This window comes from Peromyscus eremicus, chromosome 8a (assembly GCF_949786415.1).
Source record: "Peromyscus eremicus chromosome 8a, PerEre_H2_v1, whole genome shotgun sequence".
NCBI lineage: Eukaryota > Metazoa > Chordata > Mammalia > Rodentia > Cricetidae > Peromyscus > Peromyscus eremicus.
In genome coordinates this window covers 34,928,031-34,940,890 of record NC_081423.1, presented here as the reverse complement: position 1 = coordinate 34,940,890, position 12,860 = coordinate 34,928,031, and the positions used below count along the sequence as shown (strand labels likewise).

Here is a 12,860-nt window from a genome sequence, read left to right as displayed (position 1 = left end):
ACACCTGCTCACAACTCTAGGCTAAGGCAGAAGGATTCCTGGTTTGAGATCAGCATGGACTACATCATGATTCTTTTTATATTTTTACTGAGACAGGGTCTTATTGAGTAGTCCTGGTTGGCCTGGAACTTACTATGTAGACCAGGCTGGCTTTGAACTCACAAAGATCTGCCTGCTTCTGCCTCCACAGTACTAGGGTTAAATGTGTGTGTCAGCACTTGGATGAGAGGAGGGGATGGTGTATTTGCCTGTAGTTTGTAACTCCAGCATTTGTGACTTGACAGGAACATCTTAGTGAGTTAAAGCCAGCTTGGACTAATGAGATTCTGTCTCCAACAGATGACACTGGTGACCAAAACCAGTACAACAAACAGGAGCAAGGTACAATGATAAACACCTATGAAAAAGTCCAAACGGGGGCTGGAGAGACAGCTCGGTGGTGAAGACCTCTTGTTCTTGATGCTCCAGGCTCAGTTCCCAGCATCTACATGGTGGCTCACAACATCTCTAACTCCAGTTCCAGGGAATCTGATGCCCTCTTCTGGTCCACAGACTTCAGGCATGCATGCAGTACATATGCATACATGCAGGCAAATCACTCATACATATAAAATAAAGCTTTTAAAAAGTCACAATAAACCCATTATTTTAGGCCAGGCAGTGGTGGCAAACACCTTTAATCCCAGCACTCAGGAGGCAGAGGCAGGTGGATCTCTGTGATTTGAGGCCAGCCTGGTCTACAGAGTGAGTTCCAGGACAGATTCCAAAGCTACACTGAAAAACTCTGTCTCGAAAAACCAAAAAGAAAAATAACAACAACTATAACATTATTTTATATGGTAACTTTAAAAAACTAATTTAAAACAAAACAGTAGAGAAAGGCCAGCAAGATGGCTGAGTGAGTAAGCAGCTGCGGACAGACACGCAGACCAGAGTTTGATCCCTAGGACCCACATAGTCAGAGGAGAGAACTAACCTCACAGGTTGTACTCTGCTCTCTATAGGCACAACACGGCACACAGAAGCCCTACCCCAACACACCAGACGGATGGAATGCTATCTGTAATCTGATTCACCACTAGAAATACAAAGGCCAGGCTGGAGCTGGAGCTCAGTAGAATGCTTGCCTCACTTGCGTGGTTCGATCCTGACAGCATATAAACCAGGCGTGGGATAGCACTCGGGAGGCAGACAGGAGACCCAAAGTTCAAGGCCATCCCCAGTTTTATATCAAGTTCAGGGCCAGCCTGTGATACCAGGTAAAACCATGCTTGACCCTGGTTTTTGATGTTGTTTGTTTTGTTTCGAGACAGGGTCTTACTATGTAGCTGGCCTGGAACTTTCTATGTAGCCCAGGCTGGCCTGCAACTCACAGAGATCAGCCTGCTTCTGCCTATGATTAAAGGAGTGCAGGACTACACCTGGCTTGACTATGTTTCGTATACTAAAAGTTTCAAAACAGTTCGGCTTCACACATTTTCATCCTAAAAACAGCTTATTGGACAATAATGTATCCCTTACCCCAATCCCTAATACAAAGCAATTATGTGAACAAAACCTTTTTTTTGGGGGGGGGGGGTTCAATCATATAGTTTTTTAAAAGTCCATAATTGCTTGCTCTGGACAAAAGAGTGACACCCAATTGAAAGAAGGTTAAAATCACAAGAAATATGGCTTTAAGGGTGAAAAACAGAGAGGAAAAAACCCTCTGTCAAAAGGTTAACAGAAAAAGGAAAGAAGGAAGGGGGAGGGGAGAGGAAAGAGAACCTTGGGAGGCTGATGGGGAGGCTCTGGAAGAGGCCAGCCTGTGAGACACCAATAAGAGTGTTGTGAAACTAGCCGGGCGGTGGTGGCGCACGCCTTTAATCCCAGCACTCGGGAGGCAGAGCCAGGCGGATCTCTGTGAGTTCGAGGCCATCCTGGACTACCAAGTGAGTCCCAGGAAAGGCGCAAAGCTACACAGAGAAACCTTGTCTCGAAAAACCAAAAAAAAAAAAAAAAAAAAAAAAAAAAAAGAGTGTTGTGAAACTGAGGACTGAACTGGGACTCGCCACAGTGGACTAAGAAAATTCAAACTGGTCTATGTGATAACACACTGCATCCTCAGAACACCAACAGAGGGCTGGCAAGGTGGCCAGGAGGTAAAGGAGCTTGTCACCAAGCCTGAGAACCTGAGTCTGACTTCAGAACCCACATGGTGGAAGGCAAGAGCCAGCTCCCACAAATTGGCCTCTGACCTCTACCCATAATTCCTGGTGTGACCTTTAACACAGATACATTCATAATAATAATTATATATAATAAAATATTTTAAAACAATCCAAGTTGCTCTAAAAACTACATACAATGGAGAAACTTTCTGACACTGATTTAACTATTATTTCCTTCATCATATTTTGCAAAAAAGCAATTTAAATGAGTTTCAGCCGACTGCGTACTTAAGAGAGGGAGTGGAGACGTGGTGAATCACTGCTATAGCACTCTAGTCTGTAAGCTTCGAATGAGGTGGCAGTGATTTCCATTTCTGATGGACTACTCCTGCGTGTCAAGTCACACTTGCATTTCTACTCCAGCACAACAGTCCAAGGCAAAGGAAGGTCAAAACATACTTCATTTTAAACTACAAATTTTCAAAATCACAATACTTTCCTAACATTTTGACAATGAGGCCACTTTCCTTTTTCTATAAACTCACAAATGCCCAGGGAGCATCTTAACACTTGGGAAAAAATTTTTACTTCTTGAGATAGGATCTTGGGTATGTTGCCCAGGCAGTCTTGGCTCAAATGATGCTCCTGCCCTCTTGAGTAGGTGGAATTATAGGGTCAGGGTGGCCTGCCTACATTCATAAAAAATTTTAAAGGTCAACATATTTTGGCCACAAACACAAATCTACTGAAAGGTGCAGTGGTAGCCACACGTTTCTCTGCTTTACTGACAGTGCTCAAGACTGGCAAATTGTAGCGCCTCCCTTATTGGCCATCTGTAAAACAGAGCCGAGGGAGCTGTCTTCCTTAGACTAGTGTTATACAGGTGGCACCTTCCTCTCTCATTTCAGTGCAACTACTTTGGCCAACATTTTAACAAGGGACACAGACCTTCAAGGTATTATACCCACCCATATATATCCAAATTCGCGACAGTAGGTTCGATTTTCTTCACCCCAACACCTTAAACTCCTGACGACTTTGATTCCTTCATCTAACAAAGCCAGACTTGGATGTTTCAAAAACAAATTTTTATCTTGTCGGGAAATCGTGATTTTTCCCCCCATTAGTATCTTTTCCCTCCACTCAACTAGGCTTGAGCTGGGGCAAAACGATAACTACTAAAAGTGAGGAGGCTCCGTTGGTCCCCACACTAATTGGGACAACATAGAGCGTCCCAGCCTCTCCTGCTGTCAATGACCCCTGCTTCCTTCTTCACCTTATCCAGTGGGGAAACTGAGGCCCAGGGGAAGGAAAGAGGCTCGCGCGCCGTCCTGCCACTCTCTCCTGAAATAATTGCGTGTGACAACCACTGCCCTACCCCGAGGGCCACCAGAGCGGTCCCCGCGGGCACCGACCGGACTTGTAGTCCATCGCACCGCAGTGGGGGGAAAACAACAACAGAAAAACCAGGCTCCCCATTCGCGAAGGGCCAGGGATCAGAGCTCTGGGCGCGTGTACAGCCTAAGCAATGCGCCTTGCGGAGGGCCACAGCTGTCGCCCCAACTTCCTCCCCGACGAGGGCACTGCCACTCACCTGCCACTCCAGAGAACGCGACTCCCCGCTCCGCGTCCGCACTACACGCTCCGAGCCGGCTCTGCAAAGCGGTATGGCTGCCGCGGCCCCAGCTCTCTTCAGCTCCTTCCGGGTCGGCGGGCGCCTTGGCAGTGACAGTCCGCGGGACTCGAGCGCCGCTCGCCCTCAGTTCCGCCTCCTGGCGGGCCCGCCACCAATCCCTGTGGGCCAGCTCCGGGCCACTGCACACCCCCACCCCAAGAGGCATGTGAGAAAATTGTCTTTGGCATTCGTTTTTTTCTCCTTTTCCCTCTCGTTACTAGGGGCTGCAGTCGACCACCAAGCAGCATCCGCCACTCTTTGATTTATTTTTATTTGCAGACAGGATCTCACCAAGTTGCTCAGGCAGGCTGTGAATTTATCATCTTCTTGCCCTCGCTTCTTGAGAAAGTGGGATTATAACCCTGCAGCACCAGGTCCAATCTGGCATCTGTTACCTAAGAATACATCCTTTGAGTGATACACTGGGGTATGTTTTACTTCCTGCAACTCTTTGAGAAACTCATACCCCTCCCTGCTCTTGGATGTGTCTTGTTTTTCCTCTGAGCACCCATCTTTCTCTTAAGCCTCATGCTTAAACCTATATTAAAATGTCTTTATTAACCTTCACCCAGATACATTTTTTAGGGGGCTGGCTAGAAATATGACTCAATGGTAGAAAGACTACCTGGCTTACAAAATGCCCTGAGTTCAGTCTCAAGTATTGTACAAAAAAAAAAAAAAAAAAAAAAAAAAAAAAAAAATGAGGGTCCTGTCTGTTTTGTTTGAGACTGGTTTCTCTACATAGCCTTGGCTATCTTGGAACTCACTATGTAGCCCAGGCTGGCCTCAGATTTACAGAGAACCGCCTGCTTCTACCTCTTGAGTGCTGGGATTAAAGGCGTGCCCACCATGCTTGTATCTATCTGTCTTTGTATGTGTCAGGTTGCACACATGTGCAGGCTCCAAGTTAACTGTCAGAAACTATCCTGGGTTGCTCTTCTACCCTACTCTTTGAAGCGCCTTTGAACTAACCTGGAGCTTGCTGATATAACTAATTTCCCTGGGGATCCTGTCTCTAATTCCTGAGACTCCACGCCCACACAACATTTATATTCTTTCTAGTGATCCAAATTCAGATTCTCTCTCTCTCTCTCTCTCTCTCTCTCTCTCTCTCTCTCTCTCTCTGTGTGTGTGTGTGTGTGTGTGTGTGTGTGTGTGTGTGTGTGTGTGTGTGTGTCTCTTGGTTTTTCAAGACAGGGTTTCCCTGTGTAGCACTGGCTGTCCTGGAACTCACTCACTCTGTAGATCAGGCTGGCCTCAAACTCACAGAGATCCACCTGCTTCTGCCTCCCTAGTGCTAGGATTAAAGACATGAGCCACCACCACCTGGCTGAGGTCCTCTTTTTAAAAGTAGTAAACACACACACACACACACACACACACACACACACACACACTGTATGCTTGAGCATATCTATGTGCACTATGTGCATATAGGAGACTGAAGAGGTCTGAAGAGGTGTTGGATCCCCTGGAATTGGAGTTACAGAAGGTTGTTCACCACCATGTGGGTGCTGAGAATTGAACTCAATCCTCTACAAAAGCAGTAAGAGCTCTTGACCTATGAGCCATACCCCCCAGGCCCCAGGTTCTGGTCCTCTTGCTTGTGCAAGCAAGCATGTTAACTGTCGAGCCATCTCCCCAGCCTCCCCACCTTATTGTTTGAGGCTGAGTCTCTCACTGTCTTAGGGTTTCTATTGCTGTGATAAAACACCGTGACCACAGGCAGCATGGGGAGGGAAGGGTTTGTTTCAACTTACACGTCCAGATCACAGCTCATCACGGAGGGAAGTCAGGGTGGGAACCTGGCCGCAGGAGCTGATGCAGGTGCCATGGAGGACGTGGAGGAGTGCTGCTTGCTGGCTTGCTCAACCTGATTTTTTTTCTATATCCTAGGACCACCTGCCCAGGAATGGTAAAACCCGCAATGGGCTGGGCCTTCCCACACCATCAATCAAGAAAATGCGCAACAGGAGCCGGGCGGTGGTGGCGCATGCCTTTAATCCCAGCACTCGGGAGGCAGAGCCAGGCGGATCTCTGTGAGTTCGAGGCCAGCCTGGGCTACCAAGTGAGTTCCAGGAAAGGCGCAAAGCTACACAGAGAAACCCGGTCTCGAAAAACCAAAAAAAAGAAAAAAGAAAAGAAAAAAAAAAAAAAAGAAAGAAAAAAAGAAAATGCACAACAGATCAGTCTGGTAGGGGGACTTTTCTCAATTGAGGTTTCCTTTTCTTTCTTCCCCCTTGGTTTTCCTTTCTTTTCTTTCTTTCTTTCTTTCTTTCTTTCTTTCTTTCTTTCTTTCTTTTTCTTTTTCTTTTTCTGACAAGGTTTCTCTGTGAAGTTGTCCTGGCTGACCTGGAACTCACTCTGTACACCAGGCTGGCCTCAAACTCACAGAGATCCACCTGCCTCTGCCTCCCGAGTGCTGGGATTAAACGTGTGTGCACCACTGCCTGCCCTTTCTTGGTTTTTCAAGACCTCTAGCTTGTGTCAGGTCGACGTGAAACTAAGCCAGCACAGTCACTGACCTGAGTTCACGGATTAACTAGACTCTGGCTGACCGGCTCCAGGGATCCTGCTGTGTCCTTTTCTCCAGCCAGGAACGAAATTACAGACATGGACTGCTGTGCTGCGAGTATGTCTACATGGGTGTTGTGGATCAATCTCAGGTCCCCATCTTTCAGAGCAAGCACTTTACTGACTGAACCATATCCCCAGCCCCAAATCCCCCAATCCTTTTCATGCTAAAGTTTGGAAGAGGGTCAGTGAAATGGCTCAGCAGGTAAAGGCATCTGCCATCAAGGTTGGACTACTATAGTTACATCCCCGGAACCCCCAGATCGAATAAGAAAATTGGTCATCTGACCCCCACAAGTGCACCGCGGCTTGCTTGCCCTTCTTCCACACAGAAAGAAGGAGGGAATTGTTATTATTTAAGGTTTGGAAGATCAGAAAAATAGAAATAAAGAGCATTCTCAAACCTCTATGTTACCAATTTGTACATCGTTGATAGTGTTGTAAAAACACAACGCTTGGTCTGTCCACGCGTGAGTTTCAAGGTTACTACTCACTTTGGCTTCCCGTTCCTGCTTCTGTAAAGTTGGGATTAATATCCAGACATGAACAGTATTATGAAGAAACAATAACAATCGCCAAGCATGCTGGTGCACCAGCTGGAAGATGGAGACAGGGGGATCCGGGGTTCAAAGATGGCCTCACTTGAATACATAGCAAGTCTGAGGCAAGCCAGGACCATAGGAGACCCTGTCTAAAACCAGACAGAAAAATATACAGAAAGGAGTAAATATGGGAACAGCATTAGGAAGCATTACTGTTTAACTAGGTAAAACCAGCCTGAGGCATAGAGGACCTTAACTCTCAAACTCTTAAAGAGGTTTTAGCCAGGCTTTGTGGCGTATGCCTTTAGTGTCTCAGCACTTGGGAGTCAGAGGCAGGTGGATCTCTGTGAGTTGGAGGCCAGCCTGGTCTACATAGCAAGTTCCAAAAACAGCCAGGACTATATAGAGAGACTCTGTCTCAAAAATCCAAAAATTATACAGAGAGACCCTGTCTCAAAAATCTAAAAACTTCTGAGAGATTTTGACCCAAACAGGAAAAGCATAGTTGGAAACTGTGTGGGGGGAGGTTTTTGTGGTAACAGTACACAGGTTATACTGAACAAGTCAAAACTGAAAGCTGAGATCATTTTGGCAACGAGGCAGCTGTAGTCAGGCAGGTGAGAGGTAACCAGAGCCTGGGCTGGGTCAATAGGAAGAGAGAAACAGGGAGTCATGTATGAGAAAAAAAATATATGTTGTAAGGTTTCATGTGATTAGCAGGGATAAAGAGATAGCAAAGTCCAAAGTTTTAACAGGGATTAACAAATACACGTCCATTTCTGTTCCACACAATGGGCTGTAAGCCACTGTCCTCGGTGGCCCCCAGTTAAAACAACTCTAGTCTTTCCCTTCCCATCAATTATTCTCACGGCAGCTGGATTTTTTTTTTAAACGATTCATCTTAGTTAAGTGGTTCTCAACCTCTGGGTCATGACACCTTTTCACAGGGGTCACCTAAGACCATCAGAAAACACAGGTATTTGCAGTAGCAAAATTACAGTTATGAAGTAGCAGTGAAAATAATTTTGTGGTTGGGGGTCACCACAACATGAGGAACTGTATTAAAGGGTCTCGGGGGTTAGGAAAGTTGAGAACCACTGACTTAGCTGGATGTGAGGGCAGAGAGGTAGCAAAGCTGGGTCATGAGGGGCTTGAAAGGCTGTGGGTAGGACTTCTGATTTTACTCAGCAGGAGGTAAGACAAACCTTTGAGAGGATTTTTAAGTTGACTGAGCAAGCCCGAGTGCCCAAAGGTAAAGCAGCATCTATAACTGGAGCTTGTAGTATGAACCAGGGAGAAAGAATCCAGAAGAAACATTCCAGTAGTTTAAGCCCAGGGTACTGTAGACTCAACATGGTGGTTGATGAGAATGCTGTGTCATAAGGGAGCCTTCCAAGAGCTAGGAAGCTCTTTGGCTTGCTGTGAGATGACTGTACTTGGGATGTGCTTCACAGCAGTTGATGTCACATACAAGCAGGTGTCTTGGTACAGGCAAATGAGGGCAAAGGAACTGTCCCTAAAATGGAGCGGCAAGCAATTTTCAGAGAATGAAACTGTTGTTCATACAAATGTCTATAACCGAGATTGTTCTGTCTGAACCAGAAACAGAATAACTTTTTTTTTCTCCTTGAGACAAGGTCTATCTACATAACTCTGGCTGTCCTGGAACTATGAAGATCAGGCTGGCCTCAAACTCAGAGATCCTCCTCTGCCTGCTGAATGCTGGGATTAAAGGTCAACATGTCTGGTAATTTGCCCTTTTAAAAAATATACCACCCCCTCAACATCTGAGGCAGGTGGGACAACTGGCCCTGAGGTCATAAGACCGGGAGAGCTGCCCCTGTCCCCCACCAACTGCAACACCTGAGGCAGGTGGGAGAGCAGGCCCTGCACCTTGCCGGGGCAGCAAAATAGAGCCAATTCTGTTGGTGGAGGTGTGGGTGAGTCAGCCCTGAAGTTGTGAGCATGGGAGAGCTGTCCCCATTACTCATCTGTCATGTGGTGGCATGGGCAGAGAGAAATCCTACCCACCATCAACGTCCTAGGCAGGTGAGAGAGCTGTCCCAGCCCCTCATCAACTGCAGCGCTCGGGAGAGTGGGCCCCACACCACACCTGGGCAACACAGTAGAGCTGGCCCTGAAGGTGTAGGTGTAGAACCAACCCTGAGGACATGGAAGCAGGAGAACTGGCCCCGCCCCCTGCTCATCCCTAGCCAAGGCAATTCAGGAGAGCTCACCCTGGTAGTAACGACAAGGGAGAGCTGGCAGGTTGACCAACCCTGCAACTACCCAGGCCCAGAATCAGAGTTATGAGTTGGCCCACCCCAACATCCACCCCATCTGTGATCTGCTGGAGCACGTGAAGGGACCGGTCCTACAGACCCAAAGCTGCAGGATCTCCACGACACAGGGCAACGACAGGAAAACCAAGAGGAGCTCCAGTGAGGGCCCAGCATTGATAGTGTAGCAGAAGCCAGAGTCCTCTAACCAGACCAACCACTCTGCAGTGAACACTTGCAAGTAAAGCTATATGGATAAAGGGGTTTATTGAGGGACTCACTGTGTCACACTACAGCTTCCACGACGACGAGACTGATTTTTCTTTTTTCTTTCTCTTAAATTTTATTTTATTTTGTGGGGAGGTTGTAAGGGCAGAGTGTGGATACAAAGAGACGGGGTAATTAATGGAATGGAGATGCATGATGTGAAAGACACAAAGAATAAATTAAAAAGAACATTAAAAATTTTTTTTTCTTGTGTGTGTGTGCACGCATGTGTGCCTGTGGGTTCTTGGAGGTCAGAGGACAACTTGTAGGGAGTTACTTCTTTTCACTATGAGAGTTCCTGGGATCGAACTTACGTCATGAGGTTTGGCAGTAAGCACCTTTTCCTACAAAGCCGTCTCTCCACTATTCCCCTTCCTGAAAGTATTGATTTTATCAGCTGATAATCTAACAATCCTGAGTACATGGGCAAAGGAGCCTATTGTGAGCGTCAGTCTACTTATGAGCATCAGCAAATTTCTTTCTTTTGTTTTTTCAAGACAGGTTTTCTTTGTGTGGCCCTGGCTGTCCTGGAACTCACTATGTAGATCAGGTTGGCCTCGAACTCAGAGAGATCCACCTGCCTCTACCTCCTGAGTGCTGGGATTATAGGCGTATGCCCCCGTGCCTGGCCTCTCCTCAGTATCTTTTTTGTTTGTTTGTTTCTTTGTTTTTCCAGACAGGGTTTCTCCGTGCAGGCTTGGCTGTCCTAAAACTCGCTCTATAGACCAGGCTGGCCTGGAACTCACAGAGATCCGCCTGCCTCTGCCTCCCAAGTGCTGGGATTAAAGGTATGTGCCACCACTGCCTGGCTCCTGGCTTCTCCTCAGTATCTTAAAGTTGGTTAGTTGAAAACATAAAAAAAACCTCAGAGATTTAACCATAGTTTGGGGTTAATAATAGCAACAGAGAAATTTAGGGGTGAAACAAAATTGTTTACTTATTAGCAAACTATTTATACCTATTTAACTGATTTAACCAGTGAGGTTATGTACTTTTTAAGATTTGAACACACAGATATTGCTTAAACAGGACAAAGTTCAAAGAAAGATTGATTTAACCAAATCAAACCACTATGCCAAAGTCAACAAACCAAGATTATTCCAAAGGAGTTGAATATAAAGAGAAGACTAAATCAACAGAAGTTAGAAACCATGGTATTTACCTCTGAAGAGAGACCATTTTTTTCTGACCTCAGGAAGCTTCAGTTTCTCCCTGAGTTCTAGTTTCTCTTTAAAGCAAGACTCTGGTCTTGTTCTGTTTCCTGTTTGCTTTACTGTTCTTAGATATAGGACTTGGGATTTTGTCATAGGTGCTCTTAGGTGAAAGTTTGATTTAAAGTATCTTCATCCTAAAGAAACCTACCTAGCTGAGTGGTGGTGGCGCAAGCCTTTAATGCCAGCACTCAGGAGGCAGAGCCAGGCAGATCTCTGAGTTCGAGGCCAGCCTTGTCTACAGAGTGAGATCCAGGACAGGCACCAAAACTACACAGAGAAATCCTTTCTCAAAACAAACAAACAATCAAAAAAGAAGCCTACCTAGATCTTGTAATAAAGGAGTGGGGGAGGGGAAGGGGGAGGGGACTCAGCAGTAAAGAGCATTGGCTGTTCTTACACAGAGGTCCAGGGTTCCTTTTCCATCACCCAGATCAGGGAGCTCACAATTGTTTGTCAACTCCAGCAACAGGGGATGCAACGCCCTCTTCTGGCCTCTGTGTGCACTGCATCCACATGATGTAAACTACTTCCCTGTGGGCACTCATACATGCAGAAAATAAACTTTAAAACCATCTTTTAAAAAAGTAGTTGAATTCCACTCACAGGAAGTATATTTTAGAATGGTTCTGAGGCAAATGATAACAAAATCAAGGTGAGGATAAATTTTTTTAAAGCTTTTGTTGATTTTGAGACAGGGTTTCTCTGTGCAGCCAAGGCTGTCCTGAAATTCATTCTGTAAGCCAGGTTGGAGGATACATCTTTATTACTTACTTACTTACTTACTTACTTACTTACTTACTTACTTACTTACTTACTTACTTACTTACTTACTTACTTACTTATTTATTTATTTATTTATTTATTTATTTATTTATTTATTTATGAGGCAGGGTTTCTCTGTATAACAGCCCTGGCTACCCTGGAACTCCCTCTGTAGATAGACAGGCTGTCCTCAGACTCATGGAGATCTGCCTGCCTCTGCCTCCCGAGTGCTGGGATTAAAGGCATGTGCTACCACTGCCTGGCGAGGATAAATTTTTATGTGTAGTTACTGCCTGCTTCTTGGGTCTGACAGTAGCTTTAGATTGTGCTCTTTTTCTATGTAATACTTCACAGAAGGCATTAGATGTTTAGTGAATTAGGTAAGGTGTACTTTCCCCTGACATTGTGAAACTCATGGCATGACATGACATTTTAATCAGCAGTACACATCTGTGAAGGACTTTGTCATCTGCTTGGAGCAGGAAAAACCAAAGTAGAATGAAGGTAGCTAAGATCACTATTGATATCATTAATTATGTTGTGTAACCAACCAGTTTCTACTTCTCGTTGGCCTTAAAAGTCAAAAAGTCTATTTGGGGCTAAAAAATAAATAAAAAAATAAAAGAAGCCCACAGACTACTTGCCCAGAAAGGAAGTTTGAATTATTCACTTTAATGTAAACACTCAGAAGAGGAATTAAAACTGCCTTTAAATCTTTGAACTCAGGTTTTTCTACAAGGTTAAGCAAACTCTCTATCAGTAACCTACATTCCTAACCCCTTTTTGGGAAACTGAGTCCTGCTAAATTGCCCAGGCTGGTCTTGGATTCAAAATCTTCCTGTCTCATTTGCCAGTATCCAGAACTACAGGAGTACACCACCACCTCTGGTTTAAAATTACTATTTCAATATGTTATTAGGCCCTGAGCCTCAGTATTAATACTTACTGTTAGAAGCTGTGTAGCTCAGTGGTAAAACGAGTGCTACCCTAGGACCTTGGATTCCATTGTCAACATTGGGAGAGGAAGAGTGGGGAGTGCTAATCCATGTGTAGGGAACGTACTTCGGAGTGACTAAGCTATGAATAAGCCAACTTCAAAATTAAAAGGACCTCTGAATCTTCCAGTTAGAAAGGAAAGGCTTCCTCCTTAACGTCGTCACACATTTTTACCTTGACCTAGGGTCTTTACTCCAGCCCTGGCAGATCTGGTTGGCAGCTTTCAAACTTAGAGCAATACTCCTGCCTCGGCCTCTCAGTTTCTACCACGTTCGGCCCACGACACTTTGACATACACACGTATTTTAGCATCTCTTTTTAAAATTCTCTTGCGCTCTACACCCGGCATAGCACCGTCTGAGTCACCAGCGGTGGCTGGGTCTCGACAGCAGACGTTGACA

The 12,860-nt window shown here is 45.5% G+C and overlaps 1 protein-coding gene across 1 annotated transcript in view; it reads right to left on the bottom strand.

The window, feature by feature from the left end:
• Positions 1-3,876, bottom strand: part of Sar1b (secretion associated Ras related GTPase 1B) — a 29,303-nt gene extending 25,427 nt beyond the window's left edge. Inside the window, exon 1 of the mRNA XM_059270496.1 lies at positions 3,745-3,876. The gene's annotated coding sequence lies outside the window, so the exon portion shown is untranslated. The remainder of the gene's footprint in view (positions 1-3,744) is intronic.
• Between the last annotated feature and the right edge of the window lie 8,984 nt (positions 3,877-12,860).